Below are 12,362 nucleotides of genomic sequence, written 5' to 3' on the forward strand. Positions count from 1 at the left end.
AGCCAACATAGAAACACCCAGCAGAGCAACAAACCCCCAACTACCATCGGAGAGGAAGGCCAAGATGGGTCATTGGTAGAAGAATTTGTTCCAGAAACTATAATGTCAGATGAGCATATGAATGACATTGAAGGGCCTGAACCAGAGCCACCAGACTTGAATCCGGTCAACACAGTGACAATGGTTGAAGTCATGGAACTATATGAGGAACAGAGACACCATCAAAACCAACCTGGGGAGAATCAGGTGCGAGAAGGGTATCGAATACCACAAAGAAATGAATCAGATACAGTCATCTATGACGAAGAGGAGGCCATGAATATGGCAGAATAGTTTCTCCTTGTTTTATTTTGTCTTTATGAATATTATGGCTTGGAGTTGTAGAGGGGCGGCTGGGAAGCCTTTTGGCCGTACCCTGACTGATTTTTTGAAGGTGTATAGAACGGACATTGTGATTCTGCTGGAGACTAGATGCAGTGGTGATAAGGCCAAAAATGTGATTAGAAAGCTGTGTTTTAATTTCTATCATATTGAGGAGGCTGTCGGCTTCAGTGGGGGGATATGGATTATGTGGAATGATGTGGACATCGATATTTCTGTGTTAGTGTCTAAAGCTCAGCATGTGCATTTGGAAATTAAAAGAGGTATACAGGAAGAGTGGCTTCTTACGGCAGTATATGCAAGCCCACAAGAAGGTAGAAGAAGAGAGTTATGGCATGATCTAACGAATCTTCAACAGAACATAAGGCAAGGTTGGTTAGTAATTGGAGACTTCAATGACATTGCTGACCCTTCCGAAAAGAAAGGTGGAGGAAGAATGGATATAGGAGCTTGCCGAAGATTTAGAAAATGGATTGATGATTGCTCGCTTATTGACCTTGGAGCTGTTGGAAATCGTTTCACGTGGAGAGGCCCAAAGTGGGAGAATTTAGATAGAGTTTTCAAGCGTTTGGATAGAGCAATGTCGAATGTGACCTGGAGGACCAGGTTCCCAGAGGCTCGGGTGGAAGTCTTGGCAAGGATTAATTCTGATCATCATCCCTTATATGTGACTATGCTGCCATGTACACAGAAAATTCAAAACAAACCCTTCAGATATGAAGCAATGTGGGAATTACATCCTGAATTCAATGACTTTGTCAGAGGACACTGGAAAAATAGCATCAACCTGAATCAATCTCTGAATCAATTTAGGAAAGAGATTATCAAGTGGAATAGAGATACATTCGGCCATATTGGAAAGAAGAAGAGAATTCTAATGAGAAGGATAGAAGGAATACAAAGAGCAGGTAACTATGGCAATAATCCTTTTCTGGAGGAGCTTGAGATCAATTTGAGAAAAGAGCTGGAGGATATCCTTGATAAAGAGGAGATAATGTGGATGCAAAAATCTAGGGACCAGTGGGTGATTGAAGGTGACCGAAACACTAAGTATTTTCATGCTCGAACCATCATTCGTAGAAGGAGGAACAAAATCTTAAAATTAAAGAGCTCTGAAGGGAGGTGGATTGAAGACCACGAGGAGTTGGCAAGCCATGTTATATCCTTCTTCAAAACCTTGTATACAGATGATAACGAAGGGCCACCCTTCTTATATGATGTAAGGCCTTATCCCTCTTTAGACGAGAACATCAAGAAGAATCTGAAGAAGATGCCGACAGAAAGAGAGATCAATGAAGCACTTTTCAAGATTGGGTCTATGAAAGCTCCAGGCCCGGACAGTTTTCCTGCTAGATTTTTCAAACAACATTGGGAGATGGTGGAAGAGAGTTTAATCAGTATGGTGAGACAAAAGTGGGCGGATCCAGAGTTGATGAACGATATCAACTCCACCCTTATCACGCTCATTCCCAAGGTGAAATTTCCAGATTCTATTACTCAGTTTAGACCTATCTCCTTATGCAACGTTAGTTATAAGTATATCGCGAAGATCATTGTGGAAAGACTCAAGCCTGCTATGTTGAATAGAATTGCTCCTTTTCAATCCAGTTTTGTTCCAGGCAGGAAAATACATGATAACATTCTTATAGCTAAAGAGTTAGCTCATTCGATGAAGAAAATAAAAGGCAGAAAGGGAGTAATGGCAATAAAGTTTGACTTTGAAAAGGCATACGATCACCTCAGATGGGACTTCCTCAAAAATTGTCTTCTAGATTTCAACCTGGGAGAGCAATTTGTTCACCTTGTCATGGCATGTGTCTCCTCTGTACAATATAATGTTCTATGGAATGGGGGGAAAACTGAGGACTTCCATCCAACCAGAGGGCTAAGACAAGGGGATCCCATCTCACCATACCTCTTCGTCATAGCAATAGATAGACTGTCACATCTTATAGAGGATAGTGTGGAGGTAGGAAGATGGACCCCGATGAAAGTTGGGCGCACGGGACCATCAATCTCTCACCTTTTATTTGCGGACGACTTGCTTGTCTTTGGAGAATCTTGTATAGGCCAAATGGAGGAAATCGAGAGATGTATGGATCGATTTTGCTCTGTCTCTGGCTTGAAAATAAGTAGCATCAAAACCACTGTTACCTTTTCTAACAATACGAGAAGGGAAGACAGAGAAGCCATCTTAAATGTTTGTCATTTTCAAGAGAAACCGGTCTTGGGGAGATACTTAGGAGCCCTAATTAGTAACCATAGAAAAGGAAAAGAAAAATTTAAAAATGTCCTCGACAGAATGGAGAGCAAATTAAAGGGATGGAAGACCCAGTGCTTGTCACTTGCAGGGAGAATCACTCTAGCCAAGACAGTTTTGAGCCCGCTTGCAAATTTTGATATGCAACACTCGAAACTACCAAAGGGGATATGCAACCAGCTAGAGAAATTCCAAAGAAAATTCATCTGGGGTGATTCTGAAGGACAGAAGAGAATCCACCACATTGGCTGGAGTACACTTTGCAAGCCGAAGATCCAGGGCGAATTAGGAATGAGGAACCTTCAGGCTGTTAATGAATCGTTCCTTATGAAAATCATTTGGAGACTTATCACAGAATCAGACTCACTATGGGCAAGAATTTTCATTAGCAAGTATATAGAAGGAAGGGAAGGAACAGAAGGGCTAAGTAGAAGGGAAAATGATTCCACCCTCTGGAAAGAATTAGTGAGATTATGGCCACAGGTGGAAAAGTATTGTAGGTATGTGATTGGAGATGGGAGAAATGCACTTTTTTGGAAGGATAAATGGGTGCCGAATTATGATAGACTTGATAGAGCTGCCATCAATCCAATTCCCAGTTCTAGAAAAGATGATTTGGTTGTGGACTATGTAAATGAAAAGGGTGAATGGAACATCGTGGATATTCAGAAGTTTCTGCCTGAGCACATCATAAACATCATTAAATCCATCCCTCCCCCAAAGAAAGATTTGCAAGATTCAATTTGTTGGGGATTAACTACCGATGGATGTTACACTGTTGCATCTACCTATAAAGAACTTACCAAGACAACAAATATTGAGTGCACGTCCAAATGGATGTCAATCTGGAAGTGGAAGGGGCCAGAGAGAATAAAAGTTTTCATGTGGCAGGTTTCTCATGGAAGAATTCTGACAGCAAGTAGAAGAGCCAGAATGCTAAGGACAAATCCAAATTGCCATTGCTGTACTGGACACCCTGAAACAGCACTCCATGTTTTGAGAGATTGTCCGAGAGCCTCAAGAATTTGGACTCAACTCTTAAACCCAGCTGCGGTTGCGGTCTTCTTTGGTTTAGACTTAGAAGGGTGGATCAATTTCAATCTTAAAAATGATCTTGGGAAGCACTCCCCGTTGGATTGGAAGGATGAATTTTTTATAGCTAACTGGTTGATTTGGAAGTGGAGAAATCAAGAGATTTTCTCACCACCGTTCATAAGACCCAAGAACACCAATGTAGTGATTAGGAACATAACCCAAAATTTTAAGGAAGCTTATCAAAGAAAACAGCAGGGGATGAAAGGGAGAAGATCACAGTCTCAATAGTATATTCATTGGAGTATACCTCCCAAGGGATGGGTAAAGGTGAATACTGATGGAGCTGTAAGAGACAACGGGACAAAAGCAGGCTGTGGAGGTCTCCTCAGAACTCATGAGGGAGAGTGGTTGGCGGGATTTCAATCTAATCTTGGATGTTGTTCGATTTTGGAAGCAGAATTGTGGTGAGCCTACCATGGGATGAGAATGGCGTGGGAATTAGGCATGAGAAGGCTTATTGTGGAAGTGGATTCAACTGAGGCCTATGACATTTTGAATCGGAAGTTTCAATCGCAAAATACCAGTGCCCTTTTAAGAAATATACAAGACATGATAAATAGACCATGGGAGCTTGCTTTCAATCACACCCTCCGTGAAGGCAACAAATGCGCTGATTGGCTTGCCAAAAGAAGCTTGGGAAAGCAATCTGCTTTTATCTTTTTAGATTCTCCACCAAGTGATTTCGTCAGGTCATAGATAGTGAGAAAAAAAGGGAATTAGTTTCCTATCCTTTAGAGAGTAGTTAGTTTTTTTTCTTTTGGGCTTTGGCCCCTTAATTTCACCGAAAAAAAAACTTCTAAAATGATATTTAAACTTTATACTATCAAAATTGTCTTATTGTACATAATAAAACTAGTTAAAATCTATATTTGCCGTGAAATAAGTATCACTCCTAATAATAGATGGCAGATGCTTCTTTCTCCAACTTTTTTTTTTAAAAAAAATAACATTACTCCTAGCTTTTAAATTGAGCCTAACTAAAATTTACATCAAACTTGAGACGAATAAATCATCTAATTTGGTGAAGTTTACTACCCCATAAACTAGTTGCTCTATTGTAGAAGTTAATTTTTTTTTGTTCTTATACTATACATACTCACCACATTCACACACACTAAAAGAATATTCTATATTTTACTCCTGATATTGAGTAAATACCCAATTCAATCTCTGTCCATTTCAAATTCAGACAAGGCGACCCCTCACCATAAAAGTCACCCAATTCGGTCCCTGTCCGTGCATAAAATAACCCATCGCGCTCCTTCCCTTGTATCTTCCATCCAAAGTTGACGGAAAAGTCAAATGTGACACTTATCGGCACTGATCTTGGCAGTTAATCTAGAGTTAAGTGCCAACCTGGATTAAGGTAAATGGACAGGGGTCGATTTGTCTCCCTGCCACATTAAAAAATGACGCCGTTGCTAGTTTAAGAAGGAAAAATATTTACTTCATCTTCTGGTTCCCCAACTTAGTAAGTTATTGAGTTATCCCACTGAGTAGTCTTATAATAAAATTTATATTACATCTACAATTCCAAGTTGATGGGAGAGAAAATGAGTGTCTGCATATCCCCACTTTGGGAGAGAAAATGTCATGAAATTTTGTATGGATGCATTATCTAAGGAATATATTGTTTCTTCTTTTCATCAAATTGATTTTCATAAGAAAACCAACTGATGCTTTAAGGTTGAAAAGTTGTATGATTGAGTTCTCATCATTGATGGAAATGTCCATTTTTGTGTAAATATTACTCTGCAAGAAATGGGGATTAAGGCTTAATTGAATTGAAAGCTCTTTGATGTTAACTTGCTGATCAAAAAATTTAGTTAGTCGCTGTGTTTGACCTCTTATACTTGGTAGAACCCTTTACATTGACTTTGGGAAGCTCACAAGGTGTGGGAAAAAAAGAAAATGAAAAAAATTCTTAAAATGAATGATTTAAAGCAAATTTTCTTGGTTAAATGCTCCTAATTTGATTTCTAATAATTAATTATCATAAAGGTTCGCAGGTTTCCTAAATAGCAGTCAAACCAAATGACTTTGTAGTGGCCATTATGCTAAGGTTTTAGAGTTTCAGATAGGTACCATCCCTGATCTGTTGGTTTCATTCTTCATGCAGATCATTCGCACCACTTTAGATAACTATATGCAGGACAGGCAAAGTGAAGATGCTGATCTTAGAGCAGGGCCTCATCATAATTGGGTAGATGAAGTTGTGCAGTGTGAAGGTCGCAGTGGTTTAGTTGTTGGTAATGACACTCGCTCTAGGTGCTTGATCATCTGGCAACAACTAGAAATAAAGGATCCTTCCCTGTTGACAGGGTAATAGTTCTTCTTGTTAATAGCTTATAAAAGAATTTAGATCATTTATTGGTTGTTATATTTCTATTTTCTGATTTGTTAGTGTCATTTTTATAGAGAAGAAATGGGAAAACCTGAAATATGGGCTCAGATATGCATTCAGAGACTGGTTGAATTAGCCAAGGAAAGTACAACAATGTGTCGTGTATTGGATCCAATGTTTCTTTACTTTGATTTCGGATGACATTGGTCTCCTCCAAAAGGGTTAGCAATAATGGTTTTGTCTAGCATGGCCTATTTCATGGAGAATTCAGGTATTGTTCTCTTCAGCATTTCTCAGTCAAATCTTTGTCTGAAATCAAACCCAATAATATGGTGGATGTGTTGTACTGTTGTTTGGTTCCACTTCGTAACTTTGAACATTCAAGGAAAGGGTTGGTAGAATTTGGTTTTGTTGATGACCTTTGCAGGCATCTTAGAAAAAGCCTTCAAGCCTCTGGGGAATTTGTTGGAGAGCAAGAGCTGAACTCAAATATCTTGCTCCAAATCTCCATTGAGAAATGCTTACTAGAATTTTCCAAGCGACTAGGTTCATGAATGTACACTTTTTGGCCTAGAAAATCATTTTACAATTAGTTAGATCTCTCTGCTTCCAACAACTAAACTGCTTCATTTTCTATAACTAGGTGTCTGATGTACGGCCACTGCTCGACTTAATGGCCATAACCTTAGAAAATTTGCCGTCTGGTTATCTTGCTAGAGCAAGCATTGGATCACTTATAATCCTTGCTCGAGTGGTCACCGTAGCATTGCCATCTTTGCATTCACAGTAGGTGAAAGGAGTTCATTGTATGCATGTTTCAATTTGAAGCTTAGTGATCATTATGTATGATTTTCATATTGATTGAATTGTTAGTAATAGAAAACCTGTTGTTTTTTTCCTAGAATATATCCATTAACAAAGTTTTATGCTTCCTTCTAGGCATTTCCAGAAGTGCTTCTTATGCAACTCATAAAAGCAATGCTGCATTCAGATCTCAAGACTTCAGTTGGAGCACACCAGATTAGGAAACGTTTCCTCATTCTTAACCTAGTAACGACGTCGTTTTTGAATGTTACAGGGGGGACAAATTGACCCCTGTCTATTTACACTAATTCAGGTTGGCACTTAATTCTGGACTAACTGCTAGATCAGCGCCGATAAGTGCCACATCAGACTTTTTCGTCAACTTTGGACGGAAGATACAAGAGAGGGGGCACAATGGGTTATTTTATGCACGGATAGGGACCGAATTGGGTGACTTTTATGGTGAGGGGTCGCCTTGTCCGAATTTAAAATGGATAGGGACCGGGTTGGGTGTTTACTCCTTGATATTTGAATTTGGTATAACTTAATAAAAGGCTTACAAATACTTCATGGATGTCAACTCTCAACTGCAAATATAATTATATTTTTTTTTGGTCTACCAAATGTAATTGTATTTAATTGCATGTCCAGATTTTTTTGGGCGGTTCTACTTTTACCGTACCATTTTAAGCTTTAAGTTTTAACTAGTGTAATAGTATTTTATTGGAATTTGCTTGAGTTCAGCGCATGAAGAGAAAACAAAAATCTTGGCAGAGTCCAACCCAAGGTCTCACCAATGTGTTTGACAAAAATGTTATTTGGTAAGTCAAAATCAACTATTAAAATCAATCACCAATATATTTATATATAGGTGATTTCTTCCAAACCCATGGCAATTTTGTGGGTAAGTTACTCTTGCACATGTGTCATCATCTTAGCCATTGATCAAAAAAATTTTCAAACTTTCATTAATTGATTCATTAAATGCTTTCACACTACATTGTATTTTATAGTATTTACAGTATACCACACTAAGTATTTATACTGTAACATAAATGGGTACAATATACAAATAATTGATTTTACAAATCCCTCCCCAAATACCATACAAATCAAAACCTTCCCCAAATACCATTTCAATGTCTACAGCTTCTTCTTCTTCTACCTCTCAAAATACAGTTCGAAGGAACTGCTTCTTCTTCAACCTCACTTTTTCTTCTACCCATGTGTCCACTACTCCTTCTTCTCTACCCTTCCTATAGGTGATGGGTGTGATTTTTTCGGCAATCCACTCGAAAAACCTTCTCCTAATACCCCTGTAATATCCACAGCTTCCTCTTCTACCTCACTGCTCCTCCAACCGTTCCTGTAGGTGAAGCGTTTGATTTTTCCAGCGACCTACTCGCAAAACCTTCTCCCAAAAACCGCTTTAATGTCCACATCCTCTTTTTCTACCTCATTCTTCTGATTTCTTCAGTGACTCATCGTTAGTGAACCGACTTTTCTGAATCCATCGAAGACCCTGCCTACTGCTTCTTCGTCTAGGGTTACGCGGGTGTCCTTTTCGGTGACTCACAGGCAGAGTGAAGTATTTACGAAACCGTTGAAGAACGTAACTCATCCCCTAGGCGAAAACGGTTTCGGCGACCCACGAGGAAAACCCTCTCGAAAAACCATTGTAAGACCTACTGTTTCTTCCTCTAGCTAATTCGTTTGTTTCAGTTGTCGATTTACACAACCAAATTTGCATGATTTGTTCTGTTATTTACTTTCTTTAATAACCGTTGATCGAAGTAGATTGTTTCAATTTTGAATGCAATAGTTGATAATAGTTTTTCATGGTGGTGTTTAATGTTAATCAGATTGATGGCCAGTGATGCATGCTCCTCAAACACGAGACGAGGCATAGTCGAAGCCGGTGGACAATAGGAACTGATAGCTGGATATGCAAGTTTAATTTCGCTGCAACCTGGGGATGTAAAAGATGGTGTGGCCCCAAAATGCTTCTGCAAAAAATATGCCATCTGTTACATGTCTAAGACAGACACCAACCCGAATAGGCTATTTTTTGGATGCCCATTGTTAAATGTAAGAAAGCAATTCTTCATGTATGATCACTAAGTTTATGCTAAATTTGGGTAAATTTTGAATTTTTGGAATGGAGGCTTAGAATATAGATTTTGGTTATTTTTCCTAGCTCAAGTTGTTGTGGATGTGATTTTGAATTGTTTGGAATGGCATGCCTATTGGTTATGAAAATGATTTGATTTTGTAAGCGATTTGCTGTTAAATTGGGTTGATATTGTATATAATTTGATATTGGTGCTGGTTAATTTTGAAGAATGATTGAGGCTTGAATTGACATGGAACTTGATATGATATAAAACAATTGCTTTAAAATTTGAAAGGATTTTTAAGATTTAGCCTTTAGGGATTAATTACAGTCACATATGTGGATTAGATTGAATTGGAGTGTTTTGTACAACCATACATTCATTGTGTTCAATTTGATTTAGGTGACAGAAGCACATTGCAAATTCTTTCTCTGGGTTGATGACCACATTGTAAGGGTCAGAGAGAGGGAGGCTACAAGGGGATCGGGTGATGGGAAGCAGAATCATGTTGAAGAACATTTGGGAATGGATAACCTGATAGCACATGTAGAGGAAAGAATAGTAAACCTAGAGAAGCTGCTGAACAAGAAAAGTATACAAGCAGAGTTGAGGAAGAAGACTAGAGAAGCAGCTGCAAGAGAGAAGGAGGCTTCATCAACAAGGTCTAACCATTAGATCAAAATCGGAACCTGAAGCACCTCTATTAGGTTGAGAAACTTAAGAATAATTTCCTTCTTTCAGAATTTTTCTGCTAGAATGTAGACACACAATTGCTTGAAGCTTTTAAAGCAAAAATTGTCGATGTCATTTATTTGATATGGGCAATATGGTTGGAATTTGATTATGTTTTACCTATAGATACGTATATGTTTTATGGTATTTATTTTTGTGACTTAGTTATCAAAGTTTCCTACTAATTTCAGTAGCATATGAAGGCTAATATGTTGTAGTAAGTCAGCCCGAATACCAGAAAATAATAACCTTTTTATTAGTGACACGAATGCTTAAGATTGCAGTCATGTTATAACTCAATCTTTGGCAATTCTGTGAGAGTAGGAAGGAGAAGGACATGACAATATAGACCGATGATTTGGTGACTTCCATGACAAATCATGCAGCCACCACAATAGATAATTGACCAAATATGTTTTTCTTCTTATATACTAGTGTGTAGCATAAATTTTAACAAATGAGTGAATGAAGAAGCTGAAAGTCAACTAGAATGTTATGTTAGGCTTTGGAAATTTGGTGAATTGCAACTTGTTAGTCAAGTTTAATTGCTTTCCTTTCAAAAAATTTCTTGCATAGGTTTCCAAATTCCTAATCCCTTGAACCTAAATAAATCTTAACACTTGTAGTTTATTTGATCATGATGAATGGCCACTGCTTTGTTCTAATACACATCAATTGTTCAGCAAAGGAGACTAGCTATGATGCTTTAAATAAGCTAGCCTGTCTGTTAACATAATGTATTTCAAAGGCTTCAGCTCATCAGGTATTGAAGTTGTAGATCATCATCTTTATACCCTTGCACATGATGTATAATACTCCAATTGAAAGATCTGATTTTTTAAAAACCATAACTTCCCATTATTGCTGAATCCTTTGTTTGCTCAATTTGTTTGACTTTATTCACCCCTTCATGCACTTTATTGAATTCCTATTACTTTATAAGCCAAAGTAAATGAACGAGTGCTAATGGGTTGATCATTTCAGAGACGTGGCCGTGGAGGTAGAGTGCAACCTGGAGTTTGTTATAGAGTGCTAATGGCTTATTGAAGGTCTTACCATATACTGGGTTGCTCTGTTTTTCTTCTTATATAGTAATATTCAACGAGTGTATGGCTTATTGTAGGTCTTACCGTGCACTGGGTTAGGTTCTGCCATCGTCCAATAAAGCAGTGGTGTATACAATTGTGCTCCTGAAATCCAGGGCCATCATGTAAGTTTGTCTTCTAACTTATTTCAAGTAGTTTCATCATTGCCCATTTATATGTCGTCTTTTTTGGTGGAATCGTGTTACATAGGAAAACTTTGGTCGAATTATAGGTCAAATTTTGTCTCGATTCATGATTATCCTGGTTGAATTCTGGTTAGGTATTAAGGTGTAACATAGTATATGATCAAAGGTCATCGATATTTTTTCCCCAGTGTTAGTTACTTTAATTAACTGAATATTTAGTCTTTCTGACATACTTGGGATTGGACTCGGTCAACTAACCTAGAAAAATATTTATTTTTTGGTAGTTCAAGTCTATCTAAAAGTAAAGTGGGCTATCTATCAATTTGGGCCAGCTACAAAAATAATTAGTAGATAATTCAGCTGATGATTAATGCAGCAACTGGCTTGAAACTGGTTAAGCCCAACTCTCTCCAGAATTTTAAGCCAAACCAAGTTTTTCCAGGTAACTATTTATTCCATTCATGTGTCTGTCTACCCTTACTTTGCTCAATCTTTTTTTGGAATAACATTTCTTGATTGAATATTCGCATAAAATGTTAGTATGTTAATTGATATTTGTCACATAATCCCTATACTAGGATGGTTAGAAATAGAATAACACCATTATAAATCTCTTGTACATGAGAAACAATACATGACACATTGAATTAGATAGATTGAAGTTGTTATGCAACAATTTCTCTTAATTTTGGGTCTTTCAAACCAATGTAAAACATACACTAGTAAAGAAAAACTGAAATAAAAAACACTTGGAATTAACCAATGTCATAACAGTTAACTGGGGATTTCATTAACAAAAAAAAAACATAATTAACATCAACCGGAATACTAAACATAGAGGTTCAACCAAGTTCCACAATACATGTAGTCGAGTAGATCTAAATGTCAATTATTTCTGGACAGGAAACATCCCTGCAAAATACTTGAGTGTAGACCTTACTGTGATCGGGTGTGGCATTTCTGGGTATCGCCATGCTCTCCTCACCAATAGATTTCTAGTGCCATGTTCGATGTCATATTCTGTCAACACAAGCTCTCTGTACCTGTAATTGATGAGTAACTCTCTTTCCTTTGAATTGTTCACCAACAAAAGTAGGTTATCATCCACGAATAGTATTGGATTTTCTCTGATGCTTCGACTCGCAAACCTGCAGTATTGCTCTAATATTCTGTTTCCACTGGCGTCTTCATTCAAGTGCCAAGTTGCTGCGACATAACCAAATTCATTGTGTGTATGAGCGATGAGTGCAACTTTTTCCTTGTGGGTTAGTAAATTGTGAACGGTATATATTGCACCTACTGGAATAGATACCTCGCTAAATGATTCATCTTCAACACTGTAACATAAAACAGACTTGGGTGTAGCATAATTATCTCCTGTACCAGTTATCCAATACGCAT

This window comes from Arachis hypogaea, chromosome 6 (assembly GCF_003086295.3).
Source record: "Arachis hypogaea cultivar Tifrunner chromosome 6, arahy.Tifrunner.gnm2.J5K5, whole genome shotgun sequence".
Taxonomy (NCBI): Eukaryota; Viridiplantae; Streptophyta; class Magnoliopsida; order Fabales; family Fabaceae; genus Arachis; species Arachis hypogaea.